Consider the following 25,624-nt stretch of genomic DNA (forward strand, 5'->3'; position numbering starts at 1 on the left):
ACTGGAGTGATTGGCACAGCAAAGGCTGTGTTTATTGTTGTGACAAGTCCATATGGTTTGCACCATGTAGTATCACTCATCTGCCATGTTGATTTCATAATTTTATGGTTATGACTGCACGCACTACATTTGTGTTTGCGTGATCACACACGAGGCTGAACATAAAGCTCCACAGGGGCAACGTGGAATAATAGGGCTTCTCACAGGCGGCTGTGTTTGTGCTTGTGCTATTATGTAGTGACACTGTTAACATCCTATAACATATGATGTACAGAGTATACTGATTTCTTGTTAAAATACTGTTTAGTAAACAAATATCACACACACACACACACACACACACACACACACACACACACACACACACACACACACACACATGCACATGTGCACACAGCAGAATTTGCATTTACCTCAGTAATACTGAACCCATTGAACCCCAGCCACCCCAACACTGCTTTACCATAGTATTCATGCACACACGCTTGCAGACACATGCACGCACACACACACACACACACACACACACGCACACGCGCACGCACGCACGCACACACACGTGCACATGCACGCACGCACACACACGCACACACACACAGAGGCCCACTGTGTTTTGAGCTTTAACTGTTTCCTACTAGACAGAGGGAGTGGAGCTGTGGTCTGGCGTAGGTTTGCCACACAGTATAGCACTGTAGCCTCCTAGCCAATGCTCCTGCTTCAGCACTGAATCAATAAGCAGCTACTGTAGCCCAGAATGCTAGCCAAGGCTAACCACATAATTACTGCACTAGTCTGGACGAATCTATTAGAATGCAGCATACAGTAGTACCACAATCATGTAAAGTGCATTCTCAGTGGATGCTACAAGGCTAGCATGACTATGTACTACAGTGCAGTGTGGATAGCATTGATATGGCCCCCTTAGTCATTTTTGAATCAGCAGTCCTTAAACGACCAAACCAGAATCAATACGTTTCTTTGAGTATTTACAGCTTCCCCCCATGTATGTACAGCTGTCCTGTTAATGAATTTATTTTTAGATTTAGCTTTTGTCTGAAGTTAAAATGTTACACAATTTACCTGGATATTTCAGTTAATGTTGGGCAAAACTTTGGGTGGTCAATAAAAAAAAATAAAAAATACTGCACAATTGATGTTTAGTGCATTAGGCCTACTTATCTTGAGCAAGTCCCTGCAAGTTGATCTTAATACTGTACAGAAATGAACAGGAAAATCAAACAAACCAACCACGGACGGTATGGTTTGGAAAATGGTCAGCATAATGAAAGTGCAGTACAGTACATGGTGAGTCATAGTGACAGTCAGGGTCTAAACATGCCAGACCACCGGTCAATTCCTTAAAGTCTGGTCACTACTCAGGGTAGACTGAGAAACAACCTGGTCTACCATTCCAGAATGAATGGTTGTGGCGTAGGAAAGTCTGATTGTGGCGGCTTGGCGGTGGCAGAATGGGATCTGTTGGCTGCAGAGAAACCCAGTGTCTGAGTTGGAGGAGGTAGCAGGATGACTTCAATGACACACTGTAATGAATGGGATTTTGTGTGTGTGTGTGTGTGTGTGTGTGTGTGTGTGTGTGTGTGTGTGTGTGTGTGTGTGTGTGTGTGTGTGTGTGTGTGTGAGTGCGTGCGTGCGTGCGTGCGTGCGTGCGTGCGTGCGTGCGTGCGTGCGTGCGTGCGTGCGTGCGTGCGTGAGTGCGACCGTGCGTGCGTGAGTGCGACCGTGCGTGCGTGTGTGTGTGTGCACGTAGGTGTGGCTGTTGTGATGTCTGCATGTTCACCTTTCATCTCTGTTCTTTGTGTCTAGCACATGGAGCATGAGTGTATAGGGATTCCCAAGCTGCGGTGCGTAAGCTGCCATTAGGCGTGGCGTGACATTAATATTGTAATGGTGGTGCTGGTATAATTAAAAATTCTTTGAATTTTTACCTTTCACCAAACAAATACCTCAGTGGGTCAGAGGACTTCTTTTCTCACTTCAGAATTACCCATACTATAGGGTATACATGGGCAACTGGCGGCCCGGGGGCCACATGGGGCCCTCACCTTCACTTAATGCGGCCCGCAGGTTAATAACGAAATATTGAATATATTATTGATTTCAGCTGTTACAATTCCAAACATGACCTGCTTTAATTCCGTCAGTCTATATTAGTAGCTTAATGACTAGTATAGTAGCATTAAAATGTATTTTTTTTATATCCAATGTATTTGAATTTAAGTTCATGAAGTTAACATGAGTATAACTAAATGTGTTTGAAATGAAATCAAAGTGTTACATTTCAGGATTCCAATGAAAAGAAAAATAACAAAACATTATTCAGGATTCCAATTCAAAACACGATGCGTTTTGAGCTTGTAGATCTGCTATTTTTGCTTCTTTTGTATGAGATATGACAAAGTAGGACGTAGCAATATGCAATGTGGCCCTCTGGAGTGAAGGTGGAAATATAGTGGCCCTCGCCATCATCAAAGTTGCCCACCCCTGCTATAGGGCATAGCAATGGCCGCGGTTCACTCGTGCCACTAAAAAAAAGTCCCCGTCTCTCCGTTTCCTGTTTACCTATCAAAAGACAAAAAGCAAAAAAAAAAAAAAGAAGAAAAGAATGGCCTATTTTCTAGTGGCACCAGTAAACCACGCCCACTGTTATGCCCTACAGCATGGGTATAGAGCAGGCATGATGTGAATTCCCTGCATCCACATAACAGGAAGAGGATAAGAAGACCAAACACAGGAAATAGCCAGGAGAAACTTTGATCAGTGCACTCATTTATAAAATGTTTTGCTTGCCCAGGCCCATGTTTTTTTTTTCCTGCATTCAGTCGGCTGTCGAGCAACAGAAGTAAGATAGAAAAGATCTGGACCACAACACATCAAATGAAAATATAACTTCTGTTGCCTTCCAGCAATCTCAATCCCAGTCTTTGATGTGTGTCTCTCGGCCTGATTTCAATGCCTGGTTCATTGTAAACAATCAGATTGCCCTGAAACAGCTCACTCCTCACACCTTGCATTCTTGCCAAGGAAAAGTCTAATTGGGATAGTGCCTAATTGATCCTGATCTGGATCAATAATGCAGCATAATGCTCTTTTCATCTTTACTTGGAAGTCTGTAGAATTGGTTTGTTGGACATTAATGACGTTGAAGTTGCACAGCATTGAACTTATATTCGTCCAACATCTACTAAGCTTTATTCTCCTACATCACAGTAAAAGAGAATTGCAACCAGAGGCATACTGATACTTCAGTTCTTAGTTTAGGCCCTTAAGCAAAGCACTTAAGCCATAGTAACTGCCCCGCTGTGCTAATGGTATATGTGTAAAACATTTTGTTGTGTCAGACGCTTTGTACAACAGTCATTTCCTCGTGTTTCCACCGAAGTTGGAGATGAGCCAAGACTCCTAGTGAGTTGAGTAACATCTTATGGATCACATACACGTTCCAACATATGGTAGAGAACACACATGCACACATGTTATGCACACACACACACACAGACACAAATAATACTCTCTATACCAGGGGTCTTCAAAAGGGGGTCCGGGACCCCTAGGGGGTCCTCAGAGTTACTACATGGGGTCTTCCAATTATCCAACAACTTGAACCCTAGTGTCCATATTCTGAGAACTGTAGGCAAAAGGGGACTGCCCCATAGGTCGAACTCCCGTTGGGTTGAACAGCGTCGGAATGTTAGATAATCACCCGCGAGCGTCGGCAGGTTAGATAATCCCCCACGTCACGGTTACTGAGGTTAGGGTTAGGGTTAGGTTTAGGCATAGTTTTACTGAGGTTAGGGTTAGGGTTCAGGTTAGAGATAGGTGGTCGATCCAAAGGGTGTTCGACCTAATGACATGTTACCAGACAAAAATAGCAGATCTACAAGCTCACAACGCCTTGCGCTATTTTCGCGCTATTTTCGGCAAAGAGGTTTGTTGTAGAGGGGAAAAAGAGCAGATTAAGTACAGAGTAAAAGGTCAAGTGTATTAATAGTTAATGACGGCTCAAGTGGTTAAATATCTGAAAACACAAATTGACATGAATCCAAAATACACTGATGATTGTGCGGTCAAACGATGAAACTATATGGAATCTATGAAAAGGTTGTGGGGGTCCCTGCTTCATCTCTCTCTCAGCTAAGGTGTCCTTGGCCTGAAAACGTTGAAGACCCCTGCTCTATACAAATAGGCATTTTTACCTCCCTCCCTCTCTCTCTCTCTCTCTCTCTCTCTCTCTCTTGTTCACACACTCTCTCTCTCTCACACACACACACACACACACACACACACACACACACACACACACACACACACACACACACACACACACACACACACACACACACACACACACACACACACACACACACAACAATGGCTATTCGCATTGATTGCTTCAGAGAACTTGAGACGGTCCAACTATCCATCTACTCCCGTCTGATTGTCAGAAGAAGCCCTGAAGCTGTTCCATGCAGCCGGAGGACAAAAGGTTTATTTATTCATTTCACTTCTGTTATTTATCCCTAAGATACAAATTATGTATTTATTTATCCATTATGTACCATTCCATTAGGAACAATGTGCGGTTTAACCTGAAAACCAGCCTACAGCACACTCTCAGCAAAGAAAAGTTCTGTGTACCAGGGACGTGCAGAGAATGTTAGAGAGGTCAGGGGCTGACATTTCTAAAAGGGCCTTTTGGTGAAAACATTGAAAATAGCAGACGTCCAAGCTCACAACGCGTCGCAGCGCGACGCGTTGTGAGCTTGGAGGTCGGCTATTTTCGATGCTTGATTTCTACACAGAGAGGACAATTCTTTCACCATAAGATGCTGCATTCAAGTTCAGGAGAGTTTGGACAAGGCAATTCTCTTGAATGCTGCCTTCAGGTATGGCATGGAAAGAGGGCATTTGCATTTCTTTCACCGTAGTAAAAACTGTATACATGGTCTGGAGAAGGCACTTTCTACAGACAGATAAAAGGGCAGGGGCTCAAGCCCCCTTTGATGTCTTTGTGTGCATGCTGTATATACTGTACAATGGACAATGATTAAACAACAGGAGAGAGGCAAATATAGCAGAATAATGGTTTATTTAAAAAAAAAATAGGATAGCCTACTGTGTGGGAGGGGATTTTGAGTGACCTAATTAAAATGTGTGAATCCTGAGAGGAATAAATTAAGAAAATGTCAGTTTGGCTGAGGAGGAGGAGAGAGGAGGAGATGAAAGTCTGAATACTGTCTGATTTACCTTCTGCTTTTTTTCCACATAATCACTGCAGAGTGGCATAGAGTTCCTCTTATGCTTAATATATACTCCATTGCAATGCTTTGGGAGCCTGAATATTGGCTATTATAACATGGGACACCGTCGTACAACAAAGTATAAATCAGGCTTTAGTCCTCACAACATCATAGTCACTTTTTGTTGTCCTGATATGACGTACAAGATAAGGATATTGTAACATGAAAGAAATCAAAGAAATGGGAAAGTTTTATCATTATGTCTTATAATGATAAGTCTGATGATATAATAAAGCTATAAATAGGAAGATAGGACTCAAAATTGTAATTACTTGATATACTTCAAAACTCAGCTTTATTGCAGAACAGTTAACGTTTTAGACTGTTGAAGACTTCATCAGAACTTGAACAGTCAAAACTATCTTAATATTTATGACCAGTATTTTTGTCGGCAGTTACCGGCGACGGTGCCGGAGAATGCACTTGCTCCTTCTGGTGTTTTTGTCTGTGTCAGGGACGTGTAGAGAACGTTAGAGAGGCAGTGGCTGAAATATCGAAAAGGGCATTTTGGTATAGAAATATTGAAAATAGCAGACCTCCAAGCTCACAACGTGTCGCGCTGCGACGCGTTTTGAGCTTAGAGGTCTACTATTTTCAGTACTTGATACCACACTGAATTAAGCATCATCAAGTCAATACTGGAGATATGGCATGCTACAGCATGGATTTCTACACATAGAGGACAGTTCTTTCAACATAAGATGCAGCATTCAAGTTCAGGAGAGTTTGGACAAGGCAATTCTCTTGAACGCTGCCTTCAGGTATGGCATGGAAAGAGGGCATTTGCATTTCTTTCACCATAGTGACAACTGCATTCATGGTCTGGGGAGGGCACTTTTTACTGACGGGTAAAAGGGCATGGGCTCAATTAAGCCCCCTTTGACGTCTATGTGTGCACGTGCCTGGTCTGTGTATACCCTAAATTTGACTGTGGGTGTTTTGTATGGACACCACACCACACAGTACAATCCTCACTCGAGTCAGGATTGTACGGTGCGGCAGCACAGTGGCATCATGTAGCAACGTCACTCAGCGCAGAACACCAGAGTTTTCCAGCAGCCTTCCTAGTAGACATGCTCTCCCCAGAGCAGGGCACTACCATATGCAGCAAACATGTTTCTGATGTGCTGGACAGGATAGGACAGACGGAGGCTGTTGGCCTCCATGTAGCGTGTAATAGAGCAGATGACAGAGATGGCAAGTGTTTCCATTGTCAACACGGCGGTGGGGATCTGAGACGAGGATGAGGGATGATAGGGAGCGAGGGAGGAGGAGGCGCAGAGGAGAAGAAAGGAAGGACAGCTGGTAACTAAAATTGGTGTTAGTTAAAACCCATTTTGAACGGGTACACATTTTGTGTATCATTATTTTATGATTTAACTATTGAAAAATAGCAGATATACAAGCTCACAGCGCGGCACCGAGTGCCGCGCTGCGAGCTTGTAGATCTGCTATTTTTGAAAAATCTTGAAAATTAGAATTTTGACCCGATTCTATAAGTGTCTTTTGAATCCTTCTAAGATTTTTTGAAAAACCTATGTTTCTATGTCAGCAATCTGGCCAGCCATCGTCAAAGAAAAGGTCCTTTTCACTTAACTGGAGCTCAGTTAGTCTGTTCTTGAGAGACTACTATGTCAGTCAGTGGTTCTCAAACCTTTTCATGTTAAAATGACATGTATTTGGCCACGGACCCCCATCTCAAAATATCTAGTTCCAGGGACCACCCAGAAGCAAAATTTGAGTTACAAACGTTCGCTTTGAAAATACATATATTCAAAGATTTGCACACATTTTCACAACATTTTCAAAAATAGCAGATCTACAAGCTCGCAGCGCGGCACTCGGTGCCGCGCTGTGAGCTTGTATATCTGCTATTTTTCACTGGTTAAAGCATTCAATAATTTCTAGGCCTAAATGGGTTAAGGATGACTAAGTGACATCTTGACAAGAGGGAGCGAGATAAGAGTGACTCCGCGGAACAAAGATGAAAAAGCCAAGTGTCAAGCGATGCCAACGCGCTTCACTTAAGTAACAAGATCTATGAGTCTCAGTTCCCTTTGAAGTGATCTATGAAATAACGCCATGTGGCATGCATGATGTTATGCGTGAGATGAGAGAGAGGGGAAAGAATTAAGAGCGGCGTTTTGATACTGTATCTGTTCTATCTGCCTTGACTGTCTTACAGCTAGGGATGCCACCGATCCGATCTTCACATCGGATATCGGCCCGATATTAGCCCAAAAAACGTAGATTGGATTGGATCGTAGTTTTATTTAATTGTATTACTTTGTTATTATTACATATTTCATATGTAAACATATCAAATATGTACAATAACGGATCGGTATCGGATCGGTATTGATTCCGCCAAATCGGTAATTGGATCGAAAGTGAAAAATGGAGATCGCAGCATCTCTACTTACAGCTGTTGTTTCCACATACCGTACAGTACCCTGACATGATTAGAAATAGTAGGAACCCAAATTGTTCATGGATCTTTGTTTTCCATAGTTGCAGTGGACATTTCTTAAACAAGCTTGCAGTATCCTAACAATTGTGAACTTGAAAGTGACTATTCTGTTAGGGACACAGTTCCAGTTGCTATTGTGACTTGATTGAATTGAAAGTGGCCTAGGCAAGGCTAGCACACACACACACACACACACACACACACACACACACACACACACACACACACACACACACACACACACACACACACACACACACACACACACACACCCCTTGGGTGCTACACACTCATGGCACACTGAACCTAAACTATCTAATATCCTGTGCCAGTGTTCTCTGGTACATTGGATGTCTATTATTGGAGGCATCCATGTCTGTGCTGCACTGCATCGAAGTGGGACGTTTTGTTTTAGTCCAATATGGGAACCCATGGGCCAATAAAAATAAAAATAAAACAGCGCTGTTTTTTCCCCCTAGAATTTGCCTCTGGGGGCAACTTCCAATAGAGTGCAAATAACAGGATGTCCGCCCTCAGCCCTCCACTTCCGGTCCACGTGTCTTTGTTTACATTCTTAACATTCCTAACACCAGTAAGACTCCCTAATCGGGAGATAAGCGACCATAAGGTCACATGTACGGTATACACGGCTTTGCGTGATTTTAGGGCAAAATCTGTAGGAGCAGTGTCCAAAAATGTGTCTTGCAAGAATCGGCCTCATGGTGGCGCTAGAAGAGGGGCATGTGAGAAATGAGGGTTGGTTTGGCAGCCAAGGAGTGTGTGTGTGCAAAGTTTGGCATGGATCAGGGCAACGGTGGCGGAGATATGAGTAGGGAAAAAGTGGGACATGTGACGTGACTGACAGACAGACAGACTGACAGACAGACAGACAGACTGACTGTAGCACAGCTCAGAATCTGTTTTTGAGAGATTAGTTTTAGTCTAACAAGGTATGGTAGAGATAACCCCCCCTCACACACACACACACACACACACAGTCACTCACACACACACACACACACACACACACACACACACACACACACACACACACACACACACACACACACACACACACACACACACACACACACACACACAATACCATATGAAGGCATTCCATAATTTTAATTATCCTCCAGTCCCTCTCAAATCACAGGTATAGGCTCTACTGTTATTGGTGTTGTTGTGTTTGTTTTGAGATTATGTTCGGTAGCACTGGGCTGAGCTGTGCCTGCTTTCCTGCGCTATGGGCTGTTATTGTCTCCACCAGCCGAAGGCTGAGGGGAGAGTATGTTTTCCCCTCCGTCCGTCCGTCCGTGCGTCCGTCCGTCCGTGTGTCCGTGTGTCCGTCCGTGTGTGTGTGTGTCCTCGCAGTTTGTGTGCAGCTAATCTCAGTCGCCGTTGGCCCGGTCGCTGCCAAAGTGAGCACACACATTCCCTGGATGCCAATCTAGAACCTCTGCCCTAAATTTTTCAAATGGGCTTTTTCTAGCGCCACCTAGTGGCCGATGTTCGCAAGACACATTTCTGTGCACTACTCTTACAGATTTTGTCCAAAAATCCTACAAATCGGTAGGCAGTATCTCGACAGTCATGTGATCGACACGGATCTGTCCGATTTTGCATATTCCATCCTGATTGGCTAAGATTGGCTTCCAAAGTTTGTGGGATTGAGCCGTTTTGAACAAAATGCCTCAAATCACAAACGCAAAGTGCAATTATCATGAAATCGCGCACACACGTTACCACTAGGCCGAGGAAGAAATGCCACTTAATTTTTTTTTAATCAGCCTCATGGTGGCGCTATAACAGCCCGATTTGTGGTTTTACCTATAACTCCACCGATCAGTTTCAAACTTTGTAAGCGCACTCCCTAGAGGCTAAGGATAAACCTTTGCCCTGCATTTTTCACATCAGCCTTTTATAGCGCCACCTTTGGGCTGACTTATGTAAAACACATTTTTGGATATTACTCCTTGAGATTTTATCCAAAAATCATGCAAATCGGTACACAGTATCTCTATAGTCATGTGATCAAGTCCGATCCGTCTGATATTTCACATTCCATCCTGATTGGCTAATATTAGCTTCCAAAGTTTGCAGGATTGCTCCGTTTTTGAACAAAATGCCTCAAATCAGCAACGCAGCTTGCGATTACCGTGACATTTGCCACACATATTCCCACTAGGTCAAGGAACAAATGCTACCTTTTTAACATTGTCCTGTTATAGCGCCACCAGCAGGTAGACTTTAGCAAAACTCATTTTTGGAACACAATGCTTGAAATCATGCATGCAGCGTCCGATTGCCATGAAAGATCTAAGGTGAAGAACATATGCCACCCTTTTTACATTGGCCTATTATACAGTAGCACCACCAGGACGCACGGCCTGGTGGAGACCTGTGCTCGGAAGAGCACTGCTTCTAGTTTTGTACTGTGCTCTGTTGTGCTGTGATGTGGCCATGCTGTGCTGTGCTCTGTGTTTCCTCGCCACATCGTGTGGCAGTGAAGCTTTGTCACACGTTGTTGGTGACACTGTAATAATGGCTGAGGGGGCCCTGTCTACACTCAGGTACAGCTGTCATGGCTGCACTGAAGAACAAATCTAGGCAGAAAACAGATGTACGAGTATGTGCGTGCGTGCTTGCGTGAGTGCGTACATGCTTGCGTGCGTGAAGACTGAGAGTTGAGGCTGTCACTGCAGACGGTGGGATCATGGGTAGTCTCCTGAGCTGTTGGCATTGAGCCAATGAGGCTCAGTAATTGTTTGTTTATGTATACATTAATATATTATGTTAGCGTTAGCCTAATGCCAGGCTGATAACGTGGATTCACTTAATGTGCATTCAAACCTGAAGAGATATGTTTGTTTCTTGTCGCTTCAATCGCTTCACTTTGGTCGCGCTGGTCAACGTTGGAAAAAAATGATGTCCCGTTGGAAATCAAGGCGAAACACCCAGAAAAAGTGTCCCAAAATCAAGCACCAAAAACATTTCCGTCTCTCTGGACAACATCAACGCTGATTGGCTGTCAGGACGCGATGGGTGGAGTGGGGGGAAGTCAAGGTAGCTTCAGTTGGATTTTTCCAGCTGGGGGCGAAGATACCGAGACGACCATTCGCGTTGTTTCGCGTCGCCCCGTTTGGCTTGTTCGTGCCGTGCCCGACTGCGCGTCGTCTCGTTTTTGCTTTGACTTTTGTAATAGCACACAAACTATCCAGATTGGAATGCACCTTTACGCGTTCCTCCACGGTATCAGTCTGGACTTCGGCCCATAGGGAGCGAGTATGAGAAATCAGAAAACGACCGGGCCAACCAGTGACTGTGTTACACTGTTCAGTTGAAACGCAGTCATTGATTGGCCCGGTCGTTTTCTGAGTTCTCATACTCGCTCCCTATGGGCCCAAGTCCAGTCTGATACCGTGGAGGAATGCATGAGTGAATCCACATTGTCAGTCTGGCTAATGCCAGGCTAATATTATGTACAGTATCTGTGTGTATGTTGTTGGTCAGTGATGCTATTGTCAGGTAGAGCTCAGGAATTTCTCTCCCTCACCCTCTCTCTCTCTCTCTCACACACACACACACACACACACAGCACACACTCACTCACTCTCTCTCTCTACACATCTTATTTTGCTTCCCCTTTGAACCCTTCCCAACATCTTTCTTAATTTGCTCAATTCTCTGAATCTTTGCTATTTTGCTATTTATCTTTATCTTACGTCTTTTATTTCCCACTCTTATCCTCTTTTTCCCAGTCCCACTCATACATTAGCTCTGTCGCATCAGCAGTTCGCCCACTGTGTGCCTGCAGTGCACAGATTGTGTGCGTGCGGCGCGCGCGTGTATTGTGTGCATGCGAGCGTGCGCATGTTTCCTTTCTTAGTGACATTTCCATGCCAGGTGTGACAAATGGAAGGCAGAGAGGAAGCGTTTATTCCCTGTGGTGAGCTTAATTAGCCTATCAGCTGAGGCTTGGCACAAGCTTGTTTTGAAAACCACACGCACACACACACACACACACACACACACACACACACACACACACACACACACACACACACGCACACGCGCACGCGCGCGCGCGCACGCACAGACGCACACTTATGCTCAAGAAACCACCCAGCAGCATTCTTCTTCTTGGCCTTGCCTCTGGACTTGTTGACTGCAGGGTCCTTGTCCTTCTTGGACCTCCCAGAGTCCTCCTTCTTACAATTAAGTTCTATATCTAAACCAGCAGCGCTGCATGCTCCTTATTCCTCAACCCTTCCACTCCTGGTGAGTTCCAAGGACTCAGGTGTCTTGTCTCAGGTTTCTCCCTTCTCTCTAAAAATGCCCGTAAATACAAATAAAAACAACTAGAGCGGTGCCCGCTGGGCACGAGCTGGCCTACTCGGGAATGACGCAAGTGGGAAAAATGATAAATGAATGCCCCAACCACTTATGCAATACCCGTTGTAACCGTCTGTCCGTGTCCCTTTCTGTGTCAGGCATGCCCAAATATGGAGTCAAGGCAGTCTATGACGTCATATACTGTGTGGGTGATGGGATTTTGGTTTAATTCCCATATTTGTAATTCCTTTAGAATGTTATCCTTTCACAAGAAGACTCGGCTTCTACCCACAGAATAAAATCACAGTTAGAGTCTCACACAATAAAAGGAGTCCACACAGTGTACAAGTCCGTTTTTCTATATAGTTGTATTGAAACTAGACCAGGTCAACCTGGTTGTGCCAGACCCCGGTTCTGCCAACCCCCTGTCTGTCATCATTTATGACATCATGCCTTTTATAGGCATGTCATCATCATGTCATCATCATATATACCCTTTATATAGAAAACCCGGACCGACATTTGTTTATGTAGGCCTACCCATTTCATGGGTCTGGCAAATATAGTCAGAGTTTAAATTGTACGGTACAAGTACAGTATAGAGCATTTTCACCCATAGTATCTCTCTGCCTATACCTAACGTAATTTCAGAGATATATGGAGTTACAGAATACATTAGTCACATTCTGATTGGACAATTACACATAACAATGGATATCATGAGATGGTGTCATGACTGAGTCTCGTGGACGTTATCCAGTGTCCTGGGCAGTCTGACATTTATTGAGATATCATTTCCCTGGTCAACATCTTTGTACAGACCTGGAGTGGAGACATCTCGTCACGTGCATTAGTTATCAGATCAAAACAAAATAACCTTGACACTTTTAAAACTGAAAGTGTTGTCTAACACTAAAATGTAATTTCATATTGATATCAATCAATCCTTATCCATCAGTGGGGAAGTTTATCTAGTCATCTCCAAATTTGGGCACTGTTTTTTCTGCGGCTGTTACCATGGCGGGGACACCATACAGGCATATCAGACAGACATCAGACAAACAGAGACAGACATTTGGTGGATTAATAGTTAGATGTACTGTACAAGCTCACAACATGTTATATCAACACTCCAGATTTTGCTGTGTATGTACCTGGCCTGAGGTCATGTCTGTTTGCATGGAATTGCAAGTTTGTTCAGCAGCTTCCATCTGTGCATGTGTGTGTGTGTGTGTGTGTGTGTGTGTGTGTGTGTGTGTGTGTGTGTGTGTGTGTGTGTGTGTGTGTGTGTGTGTGTACAGTACATACTGTACCTGTATGTGCACCTGGCTGTGCCAGTGTGCACACATGTGTCCAGCAGTGCTTTTCGGTCCAAGGTTTCGTGCCGAGCGCGACATCTGCCGCTCAGTGGGGGCTGGGTGTCTGGGGGAGGGGCGGAGGGATGGAGGGATGAGGCATGCAAGAAAGGAGAGATGGAGAGAGTTTAGAGGAGAGAGGAAGGAGCACTTTGGGGCTGGCTGTGCCCCGCAACTCTGCAGCCAGGCTAGAGACCCTGGCCCCTGGGGCAGCTCAGTGACAGGCAACTGCTAATTGCACGCACGCATGCACGCACACAGACACACACACGCACACACACACGCACACACGCGCACACACGCGCACACACACACACGCACACTCACACGTTATGTTCAATTGGATGAGGGGTGTCAGGGCACAGCTCTCGTCCCCTCTTGCCTCCATCTGTGGACAAATTACTGGCATTATGGGCCTGCCAAAGAGACTCCCAGTGTGTCTCCCCTCCTCCCCACCTCCCCACCTCCCCCGCTTCAGACTGGCAGGGGCCTTGCCGCCTTGGCAGGGCCCTGGGCGCCCCGCTGCACCAAAAGGAAATGAATGGCCCAAATGTTGCTGAGGTTTGCTGTTAAGGGTTCTGTGTCTGGGCTTTGATATCAGTCAGGCAGTTGGAAATGAAGGTGCCTCTGGGGAACAGAAGGGGGTTGGCGTTAACCTTGTAACTTGTCCCAGGTTGGGGTTTGCGTTGAGACTTGTTATTCTGGGCGGGGCCTGGTGCGGACTCAAGCAGCTCTCCTGGTGTTTGATGTCACGGTTGAAAGGTTTGCAGGGATTTGGGGGATTTTGGGAGTTTGAACCGAAGAAAGGATCAGTGGTTTCGAGACAAAATGAGAACAGTCCACACGTATCACTTCCACTCCTCTCTCCCCCTCCCTCTCTCTCTCTCTCTGTCTTTGTCTGTCTGTCTGTCTGTCTGTCTGTCTGTCTGTCTGTCTGTCTGTCTGTCTGTCTGTCTGTCTGTCTGTCTGTCTGTCTGTCTGTCTGTCTGTCTGTCTGTCTGTGTGTGTCTCTCTCTCTCTCACTCTCTCTGTCTCCCCACCCCCCCTTATCTCTTGTCTCTCTTTAATTCCTCCATCCCTACTGCTGCAACCACCCAATTACCCAGTCATTCCTGTTACTATTCGGTCTTAGTGTTCTTAGATAACTTCCCCATTTAAATAAGAGTTAAACATTTCCATGTGCCAAGCGTCGGCTGAGACAATCCACTTAGTCCAGTTGGGGTTTAGCGTTAATGAGAAGCCTCCTGGCCGTACCCAAGGGATTAAGAGTGGTGGTAGAGCCAGCGGGGGTGTCACACCAAATTCTGGGCCCTGGGTAGGATTCACTGCGGCCCCCCGTGAATGTTCTTCATAGAGGGAGGGGGTTTAACCCATTTAGACTGGGAACGCATTATTACGCATTAGCATATCTCAAAATATTTAGTTCCAGGGATCCCCCACAGAAGCAAAATTTGAGTTATAAATGTTCGCTTAAAAAAATACATATTTATTCAAAGATTTCACGACTTTTAAAAAAATAGCAGATCTACGAGCTCGCAGCGCGGCACTCGGTGCCGCGCTGTGAGCTTGTAGATCTGCTATTTTTCAATAACTAAAGTATAAAATAATCAAGCCACCTTGGGCCCAAGTAGTCTGGGATCACTTCACTTTTCGAGGTTTGATCCGGTCGGGAGAGGAAACCACTTTACGTCATGTTTTAGTCCTAGACGGACTACACATTGGCCGGAACTATCAAACCGGATTCAGTTTTAACCCAAAATATTCCCCTGCACTCAAGGACATACTTTTAGGGCCAACCTAATAAACACCTTGATGAGGTGTAGTTTTGCTTTCGAAAAATTCGTTTGGTATGTGCATCTTTTAATCCAACTCGTAGCGACTGGCAAGACTACACTAGGCTACTCGAGCATTTTAAAAGGGATTGGGGAAACAAACGGGGGGAACCAAATCAAAGCGACGCCGCTTCTTCTAGTGGTTTCCGCGCTTTAGGCGGAAACCAAGCGGTCTGTTGTGAACGAACACCAGGCTTTCTCCCAGAAAGCCTGGTAGGCGAGGTTAGGGCCCAAGTAACTCAGTCCCACTCCCCCCCCCTTGTGACGCCCCTGAGAGCCAGAGAGCAGAGGGAGGAGAGGCTCTGGTCCAGAATGCTGACTTGATGGCTGGGTGGGAAGAGCAGGGACCTGCTGTCCCATCAATCAATTCTGCACATGTTGTTGCTAAAAAAACAATATAGTGAGTTATGTGTGTTTGCAGGGCAGATAGGATATTTTCATCTGTGGCTTACATGGAAAAGTATGTAAGCTAACAGTATACAGACTGATTTCATTTAATCGCAAAGACAGAAATCACAAAGTATTCTCATTAAATCTGTTACCGTGCTACAGTACTCACGCAGGACCCACATATCGTTCATCTTGCCAGGGATCCATTGAAATTACTTAATTAAAGGTCAGGTTATTTTTGGACATAATGATATCATGCAGGTAAATAATTTTACTTTTATTCATCACTTTGTAGAGATTAAAAAGATTTGACTAATAAAGTTCAATAAATCAATCAATCATTCAATCAATCAATCAATCAATTTGAATCACTGATTGGGCCTTGCTTGAACCACTTAACCCCTAGTTGAACGGATTCCTACGGGCTCCCTCCTGTTTTTGCTCTACGCTAAATATCTTCACAGAAAATAGTGGTTCTACAGTAAAGTTCACATCATTGTTAGCTTGTAGATCTGCAATTCTCGCTGAATGTTGGCCTCAGAATAGGGTTAGCTATTAGGGTTCATGTGATTACAAACAGAAGCATTGCCAAAAGGCAAAGCCTTGAAGTAAAACATCCCAAGAATTGCTCTTCCTTCGATCATTTAGAAGAGTTAATGATGTGGATGTCAGACCAGGGGATGCTATCAATCCTCTCCACACTTGTTGCTGCTAGCGTGGGTACTTAACTCCTCACCTTGACTCCTTCTCCTCTGCGTGTTTCTTCTGTTTTCTCCAGATGTTTATCTCTCCTCCACTGCAGCAGATGGATGGGTTCGACTTTTGTGGCTTTTGAAAACTTGCTACAACATTCCTCTGAAATTGCAACGTGGGGCTTGTGTCTTTAGTTGTAGCTGGTTTGTTTTGTGTCCTCAATGCAGTGACATACTGTATGACTTAAAATGAATTGAATATAATGATTTGGGAAATTATACATTTAGACAGTGTATGATAACGTGTCTTCCCATGTTGATCTCTGACTTCATGTGGTCATTATGTGATGTCAATTGTTTTCAGCCTGATCTAACCCCCATTCAGTTCCATTGAAATATGTACACAAAATAATAATACATCATATTTGAAAATATTTGGATGCTTTGACTAATGTCAGCATGCACAAAACATTGGACAAAAAAAACCTAAATGCTAATAACTTCCACCCCACACAGACACACCCCAACATCCTCAAGCCTGACAACTCTTCTCTTTAGTCTTATTGTTGTATGTAATGTATATAGAGCATCACAGTGGGCGTGGTTTACTGGTGCCACATGGATTGATTCTAGGCTTAACATAATTGTTTTAAATATTTTTGTAAAACTTTATGGGGAAAATTAATGGGAAACTTTTAGTGGCACCAGTAAACCACTTCCGCTGCAATGCTCGCACGCGCACACACACACACACACACACACACACACACACACACACACACACACACACACACACACACACACACACACACACACACACACACACACACACACACACACACACACACACACGCATGCTTGCTTGCACACACACAGACACACACACACAAATCGACTGAGACACCTCTGCATCCTGCGTCTGATTGAATAAGCAAATCATTGCATCTAGTTTGAACCCTGTCGTTGTGCTTCCTTTCCGATCAATCCCTCGTCGTGACATCACAGTACCAGGGGGAGCCAATCCACACATCAGTGACCTTAGAAGCTGGGTCACGTAGGGGTCAGCCATCTATGTCACACACAGGCCTGGAATCCTGGCTATGCCCCTTGACACACTGACTACAGACCTTACATCACACATTCACACGCAGTTCCCACCAGCCCACTCAGGCAGAACAGAGCCTTTGGGGCTGGGGGCTTTGGGATCTCACCGTCTCTCTGTCTGTCTCTGTCTGTCTGTCTCTCTCTGTCTCTCTCTGTCTCTCTGCCACTCTCTGTCTGTCTGTCTTTTTCTCTCTTTCTCTCTCTGTCTCTGTCTCTCTGTCTGTCTCTTTCCACCCGTCTGTCTCTCTCTCTCTCTCTCTCTCTCTCTCTCTCTCTCTCTCTCTCTCTCTCTCTCTCTCTCTCTCTCTCTCTCTCTATGTCTCATTCACCCCCTTTCCTCTGTTTCTCTGTTGTCCTTGCCCCCGGACTTTTTGTGCTTTTGGGGCCTCCCTAAAAGCTTGTGTGGAAAGTGTCGCCCCCCCCCCCCCCCCCCCCCCAACACACACACACACACACACGCGCACACGCACGCACACGCACGAACACGCACGCACACGCACACACGCGTACACACGCGCACACACGCACACACACGCACACACACGCACCTTCCTTTCCACTCGCCTATAGATCAGCTGCAGGCCCCCAATAGTGTTCATTCTGGTCACATGATCCCAACACACAGAAGAGATCCTATGTAGTGGCACCTTTGAGAGTGAACCCATGATGTCATTGAAAGCCTGCCTTCATCTCTCTCTCTCTCTCTCTCTCTCACACACACACACACACACACACACACACACACACACACACACACACACACACACACACACACCCGGCCCCTCCTTCAGTCTCCTTTATTCTCATCGCTGTGGTGAATGGAATTGCATGGCTGTGCAGTTCAATCACTGTCAAGTGCGAAGAAAAGGGGTCTCTTGTGCAAAATTTCACGATTCACAATTGATTAAATAGGGGTGTCATTTCACGGCCATTGCTGCGAGCAGGAAGGTGTGGGGGAGAGTTTTTTCATGCCCTTGTGAGATATGGCCCAGGAATCACACGGCGGGCTCTATTCAAAGAGGGTGATGTAAAGTTCTGTGGTTTATTCACTGCTATATCGTCACTGTCGGGCAGAAACCTTGTATCTCCAAGTTTCAAATGTGTATGTTTTTTCACCAAGTAAAGCCCTGCTTCATCATACAAGGCCGTGGCACAAAAGTAGTGAAATCAGCCGATCTACAAGCACACAACGCCTCGCGGTGCGAGGCGTTGTGTGCTTGTAGATCGGCTGTTTTCACTAGTTTAGATCGTTTTTAAAATGATAAATACAAAACGAACGGTCTTGGACATACAAGGTTTCCACCCAACAACGACGATATGCAGGGGAGGGAAACTTGGGACACATTAGGTAAATTGCCAGTATCTTCTCATGCCCCGTTAAAGGGCTTTTATGCCCTTGTGGGATATGGGCCTAATATCCTGTACGTTGGCCGTGTGATTTAGATTCCATTTGTCATCCGGAAAGTCCCCGCAGTTCATATGGACGGTCACAGAAATAATAGAGCGGAGAGAAACGCTGAGAGTCGAGGAAGAGCGGAGATGATGGAAAAGCATCTGACGAGAAGCGGGAAGAGTTCACACAAAGGAACCATACAGATGCTGCTTAAATATAATCTAAATAAATATAAAGGAAAATGGAGTACCGTTAGTGCCTATTGAGATCGGCAGATTTCACCCAGGTTTTTTCATCTCACTCACGTCACGTTGTCTGCTGACCTCACTCAGCAACGAAATACAAACAGGAGGCAAGCAGTGATCACCCCATGATGTGCACTGCAATGTAGTTTCAAATGCACTAAATTGCAGGCGCTTTTTTGAGAGTAAAAAACTAAAAAAGAAGAGGAAGACCCGTGTGACATGTGTGATCTTGGTAGGTTGCCCCAGCCAGAAAATGTGCCAATCTCAACAGGCACCAACGGTAGGAAAAAAGCAACAATCCATAACTCTTGGGATTTGGAATCCATATGTTTTTGGTGAATAAAACATGATTTTAACCAGTGGTAGAGTACATTAACACGGTAGAACTAACACAACTGTGGTGGTCGCTGCAGGTTTACCTGCTCTTCTATTGAGGAATGTAGATCCCTAACTGATTGACAAGAGCCATGAAGCTCAAAACGTAATATCTCCACAGCTCAAGCAGGCTTCTGTCTTATCTCGGCAGTAGAATTGTTGGTGCTGCTCGCGTGGGAGACCCGGTTCAAATCAGTTAGAGTAGGACATACATTTCCGACTTTAATAACAATGTTAGGGAGAAATGTTTGAGCTGCGTAAATACAAAAAGCAGGCGTTTTGACATTCATGAAGGGCATGGTCAGACCATGGCCTAATACTATTTGCAAATGTTTTGTTAGGTTTTTATTTATTTTTTGAACAGTTCTGGCAGGCCACTGGGGGAGGCGTCCATATAGGACAATGCAACCAGAGTGCCAGAAAACGCAGTATTTGAGAGTAATTTGAAAGTCAAATGAGTGTATTTTTTTGGTTGTCCGGTTGACAATTTCCGTGACACTGATCTGAATGAGTTGTGATGCACGGTAAAAGCCCGCCAGCGCCAGGCCTCCCCATGCACAGGTCCGAGCAAACAACAGCGTGCATTATTCGCAAAGACTCTTTTGACCTACAAGTATATGGGTGTGAAGCACTGCAGACGAAACAGGGGGTTTGGGGTAATATATTCAATATCCTCTTCGTTATGGCATGCCTGTAGTGTAGAAGCGCAGTCAGCCACGGTGCAGATTACACAGCAAAAACCTCTGTGCTAAATTTATCCGTTTTGTAAACTCAGAGAGTGTACGAAATGTAACCAAAAGTTCGGGGTCCTTTGGTTTCATTTTGTACGTTCTCTGAGTTAAAAGGAACACTGGGGACCTTACAGTGTGGTCTAGACGTCTGGTCCCATGCGACCATTAGGCAGGGACCAGCCTCCTCCATGGCTACCTCCTACTCTGTCTCACTCAGGCCCCCCAGGGGAAGGGGGAGACCGGCACTGGAACAAGCTCTACCAGTCACACACTGTACTGTGTAAGAGTGAGCGTGTGCAAAGTAAACTCCCTCCTGGGAGTTAGTTTAAAGCCACAATTCGGAACTTATTTTAATGAATAAAACGTTATTTTTTAAACCGATCTGTGTGGTGGATCATGTTCATATGCAAGTAACATGTCTGCAGTGGTTCAAAGTGGTCTCCCTACTGTTCCATTGAGACATCTAGACCAGTGGTTCGCAACCTTTTCAGGCAGCGACCCCCCAAGTAATCATATTTTAACTGGGGACCCTCCCACCCTGATGAACACTAAGAGTTGAGGCATTACATTTTGTATTTTGTAACACGGTTCTATTGTGAAAATAGCAGATCTACATGCTCACAACGCCTCGTTGTGAGCATGAAGATCGGCTAATTTCACAATTTCTGACTCTGATATTTGACAATTTGGTCAATGTTTAATTTGTTATTTTAGAGGTATTAAAACGTCCTTAAATTGTCACTTTAGAAATGTGGATATACCCTCTATACAGTACACTTAAACTTTATGTTGGTTTATTCCGACCCACAGGTTGAGAACCACTGATCTAGACCCTGGTGTCGGGTAGGTCACCTGCTGGTTGTCGACAAGTAGTTTTTGTTTGAATGTCAGAAGCGTAATATCTCCCCTGGACAAGTGGGGGTTCCGTCTTGGAAAAGCTCTAGTCTAGGGATTTAGTTTCTCATGCAAGAGACCCGGTGTTTGAATCCCGAGAAGGATATAAAAGTTAGGATTGCAGCTTTAACTCTGAGAGTGTAAAAATAGACCCGAGCAGTACCAGGGGATGCCCAGCAAAATGGGTTAATATACCATCAAAATCAGTTGAACTAACCTACTTTAACCCTGTATACATTGGCTATTTGAAAATAACATCTAGAAGCTGATCTAGAAACGCTGCGAAAAAATGCAATAAAGAATTTACGCAGCCAAATACATATTCATTTGGGGGTCCATGGCGTGAAAAGGTTTGACAGCCACTGCTCTTAGAGTTAAGCGAACACTGGGCTATGTATTAAAGAGTTTAGTGGCTGGAGAAGGCAGGCCTCGTGAGACTGCAGGCAGGCACATGCTCTGAGGATTTCCCCTCCAACATAATTTCCCTGCACTGAGAATCAATTGACTAAATCTTTGAGGTTCTCCAGGGTCATTCTAATTCTATTTCTCATTTATCCAATTTAGGGCAAGGCATAAAAATGAATAAATAAATGCTGAAATATCAACAAATTGGTGTCCTATTTTCACACTGTGGCATCAATTTACATTTCAGAACGTTGTGCCGATTAAAAAAGAAATGATATCCACTTAAGTGCTCATTTATATTCACATTTCTACATTTTTGGCACTTATGATGCTCTTGCACAATTGATTGCCAGTATTACAAGCAGTCAATACTAAGGAGTGTATAAGGGTCATAAACAACAGCGCTCAAACTGAAGAAACAACAAATATGGGAGTCCCTAGAATAGATTATTTAATCATTTCTAGTCCTTGACCGGGGGTGTGCACAGTATATGAGGGATTGAATGTAGGAGTCTCAGAAGTAATGTTGGAGAACCCAGAGTCTTATCAGTGATGTCAGTCATCTCCAAATTTGGGCACTGTTTCAGCATGCGGCTGTTACCAGGGTGGCGACGCATGCGTAGTACAGGCGGTATCAGTGATGTCAACGTGAACGGTCACAACTTGTCCGTATGTGTGTGTATCTCTGTCTGTCTGTCACACCTCTTACTAGTAACTAAACTGGATCCATTGGAGCGGATTTCTGCAGGTCTTTCAGTCCGAGTGTATCAAAGGGTGCGTTCGGAAATGCGCACCGGGTGTGGTTAGGGTTAGGGGTTAGGGTTAGGTTTAGGCATAGTTTTACTGAGGTTAAGGTTAGGGTTAGGTTTAGGTTTAGGCATAGTTTTACTGAGGTTAGGGTTAGGATTAGGGTTAGGTTTAGGCACTCATTACACTGAGCACACACCCGGTGCGCATTTCCAAACGCACCCTTTGATACACTCGGACTGAATCACCTCCCCCATTGGAGCACAGGTCATTTTTTCCATTTACTGAGAAATAACAGCGACGATACATAATATGTTAAAGAAATGAGGGCCAGACAGAAACCCACATAGAGTCTTTAAAGACACAGGCTGATGTACATGAAGGGAGAGACAGCCGTGGACTCTCTGCGTCCACGTCTGAGACGCGTCTTATGACGCGTCTGATGACGCGTCCGTGCTTAAATAGCGGTCAAGGCGCAGCTTTGCGTCCAGGACGGAGCTCCCGCGGCTCAAGACGTGAAACCGCGGCTCAAGACGCGATTCGAGTCAAAGGACGGGGCTTTGACACTACAATCGCGTCTTTTCGCGTCTTTTCGCCAAAAGACGCGGCTTGGATCGCGTCTTTGAGCCCAAAGACGGAGCTGGGACACTACAATCGCGTCTTCCGTCTCATGACGCGTCCGTGCTTAAATAGTGGTCAAGACGCAGCTTTGCGTCCCTGCACGGAGCTTGCGTCTTCTAGACGGCTCAAGACGCGATTCGAGCCGAAAGACGGGGCTTGGACACTACAATCGCGTCTTTGATCCCAAAGACGTGGCTTGGAGGCTACCGCGTCTGGCTGGAACTCGGAGCGGAGTCAAGTTCATTGAAAATAACGGGGCCGTATGTTTTGACGCGGCGCCTCCGTGAGGCCGATGTGGCTAGTGTGTGTTCCCCTTCAGACGTCTGCTGTCTGCTCTCCGTGGGAAAAAAAAAAAAAAGGGTGTCTATTGTATGTATTTTTTGATGGAGAATTCAAATATGACCTTCTTTTTTGCATAGGACAACTCTAACCTGCATCAATTGGTATTTTATGATTGCCAATTGTACCCTATCCATCTAAAAAAACAAATTGGATCTCTATTGTATGTATTTTTTGATGGAAAATTCAAATATTACCTTCTTTTTTAGATAGGACAACTCTAACCTGCATCAATTGGTATTTTATAATTGCCAATAGTACCCTATCAATCTAAAAAAACAAATTGGATCTCTATTGTATGTATTCTTTGATGGAAAATTCAAATATTGCCTTCTTTTTTAGATAGGACAACTCTAACCTGCATCAATTGGTATTTTATAATTGCCAATAGTACCCTATCAATCTAAAAAAAACAAATTGGATCTCTATTGTATGTATTTTTTGATGGAAAATTCAAATATTACCTTCTTTTTTAGATAGGACAACTCTAACCTGCATCAATTGGTGCATCAACCTTCTCTCTATCTATCTATCTATCTATCTATCTATCTATCTATCTATCTATCTATCTATCTATCTATCTATCTATTTATACTTCACCTTTAGTCAAGAAGAGAGTTCAGCCTCAGGAACTTGCACACCTGGAACTGTGTCATGACTGTGTCATGGAGCTAAGCAGAACTATGTGAAATACTCACAATGAGTCTGATGGACCAATCAGAGTGGTGGTGGGGGGAGGGATCAACAATAGACAGAAACTGGATAATGCTTTGTTAACTGTCCCACCTAAGTCCCTGCTAGTCTGAACAAATCACCTTCCCTCTCATAACACTACTACTACTACTACTACTACTACTACTACTACTACTACTACTACTACTACTACTACTACTACATTTATATAAAGCTGCTCTTGCATTTGAATTCAAGTCTGACACAAGTTAAGGTTAACTTAGGTAGTAGTTCATTTTGCTGGCTTTTGTGTGTGAGTGTGTAGGCCCACAAATTATTATAATTGTCTGTCATTAAGTGACTCAAAGGGAGACGTCTAATGGGTGTTTATTATTTTAATATTAACTGTGGGAAGATTATATATATTTTATTTTGCACTTAAAGTGTTGTGATATTATTCCTGAAGGAAGAGGGGTATTTTCACAGCCCAGGCTTTGAACCTAAATGCTGTTTACATGCTCTATAAATATTTATTTCTATATAAAACTCAGTTGTGTGGAGTTATTGTGTGCCTTTTCTTGTAGCTAAAGAGTCCATTTGTTCACTAGACATTAAGTCAAGGTTACTATTTTGAGTTGAAGCCAAGTGTTTTATTACTTTGTGGTTTAACATTATTTAAAAGGCAAATTCATTGTTATGGTTACTTTAGAAGACTGCTTTTGCATTCATGAGTTATAAAGAGAGCCAAGCTAATTCAAAGAGTTAAGTTAAAGGAACACAAAACGTGACTTAACTCACAGCTCTTATCTTTCACAGAACAGACAATTATCATTTAGTTTATCTATTTGAGACATGTAGCTGCTCTAGGGGAAATAGAGCATTAATTTGGGATCAGCCTATTCAATTGATAATGACCAATGGGTGCCAGTTTCTAAGTAGTTAAGCATATTACCATAACAATATATGTGGCCTAGACATGGATATTGCCCACTCAACTCGTAATCTACAGAAATGTCCACCACATCACACAGTATAAAACCTAGTAGAGAAATCTGCCTTCTCCTGTATTGTATTAGTGACATTCATTAATAAATAGTAAAATAACAGGACCGAGCAGAACAGGCCTCTGCTGTGTCTTTATTATGGGTGCATTCCAATGCAAATGGATACTCTGGAACAATCTGAAACAATGTATCTTTCGTGTGGCTGTTATAATGAACACAAACAGATCAGAACGTAATTTAACATTAACCAGTTACATTTATCATACAACAATGTAAGGGATGGATTCCTTTCTATTGTGTGAGTTACTTAAATGCTGATCAATATGTGAATCTGGCTCTTATCAGGTGGGTGTTTTCTCTCCCTGGCCTGTGCTGTCCTCAGTTAAACCAAGACAGTGCTGTTGTCACCAATGTGGAAAAAGCTTCAGCTCAATTTATTATCTCAAAGTAGACCAGACAATACACACAGGAGAGAAGCCATTCAGCTGTGAACATTGTGGGAAGTATTTTGCTAAAAGATCACAAGCGTTCACATACTGGAGAGAAACCTTATTGTTGTGACCAGTGTGGGAAAAGATTTGTTCAAAAGGGGATTTTAAAAGAACACCAGAGAATTCACACTAGAGAGAAGCCCTATTGCTGTGACCAGTGTGGGAAAAGCTTTATTCGATTGTCTTATCTCAAAATACATGAACGAAT

The 25,624-nt window shown here is 44.1% G+C and overlaps 1 protein-coding gene across 1 annotated transcript in view; it reads left to right on the top strand.

Annotated features, from left to right (window-relative positions):
- The window catches only part of xylt1 (xylosyltransferase I), a gene marked incomplete at both ends in the record, with an annotated part of 120,375 nt that overhangs the window by 17,451 nt on the left and 77,300 nt on the right, over positions 1-25,624 (top strand). The gene's annotated exons all lie outside the window — the stretch shown is intronic.

This window comes from Nannobrachium achirus, assembly GCF_963921795.1.
Source record: "Nannobrachium achirus genome assembly, chromosome: 3".
In the NCBI taxonomy this organism is placed as follows: Eukaryota; Metazoa; Chordata; class Actinopteri; order Myctophiformes; family Myctophidae; genus Nannobrachium; species Nannobrachium achirus.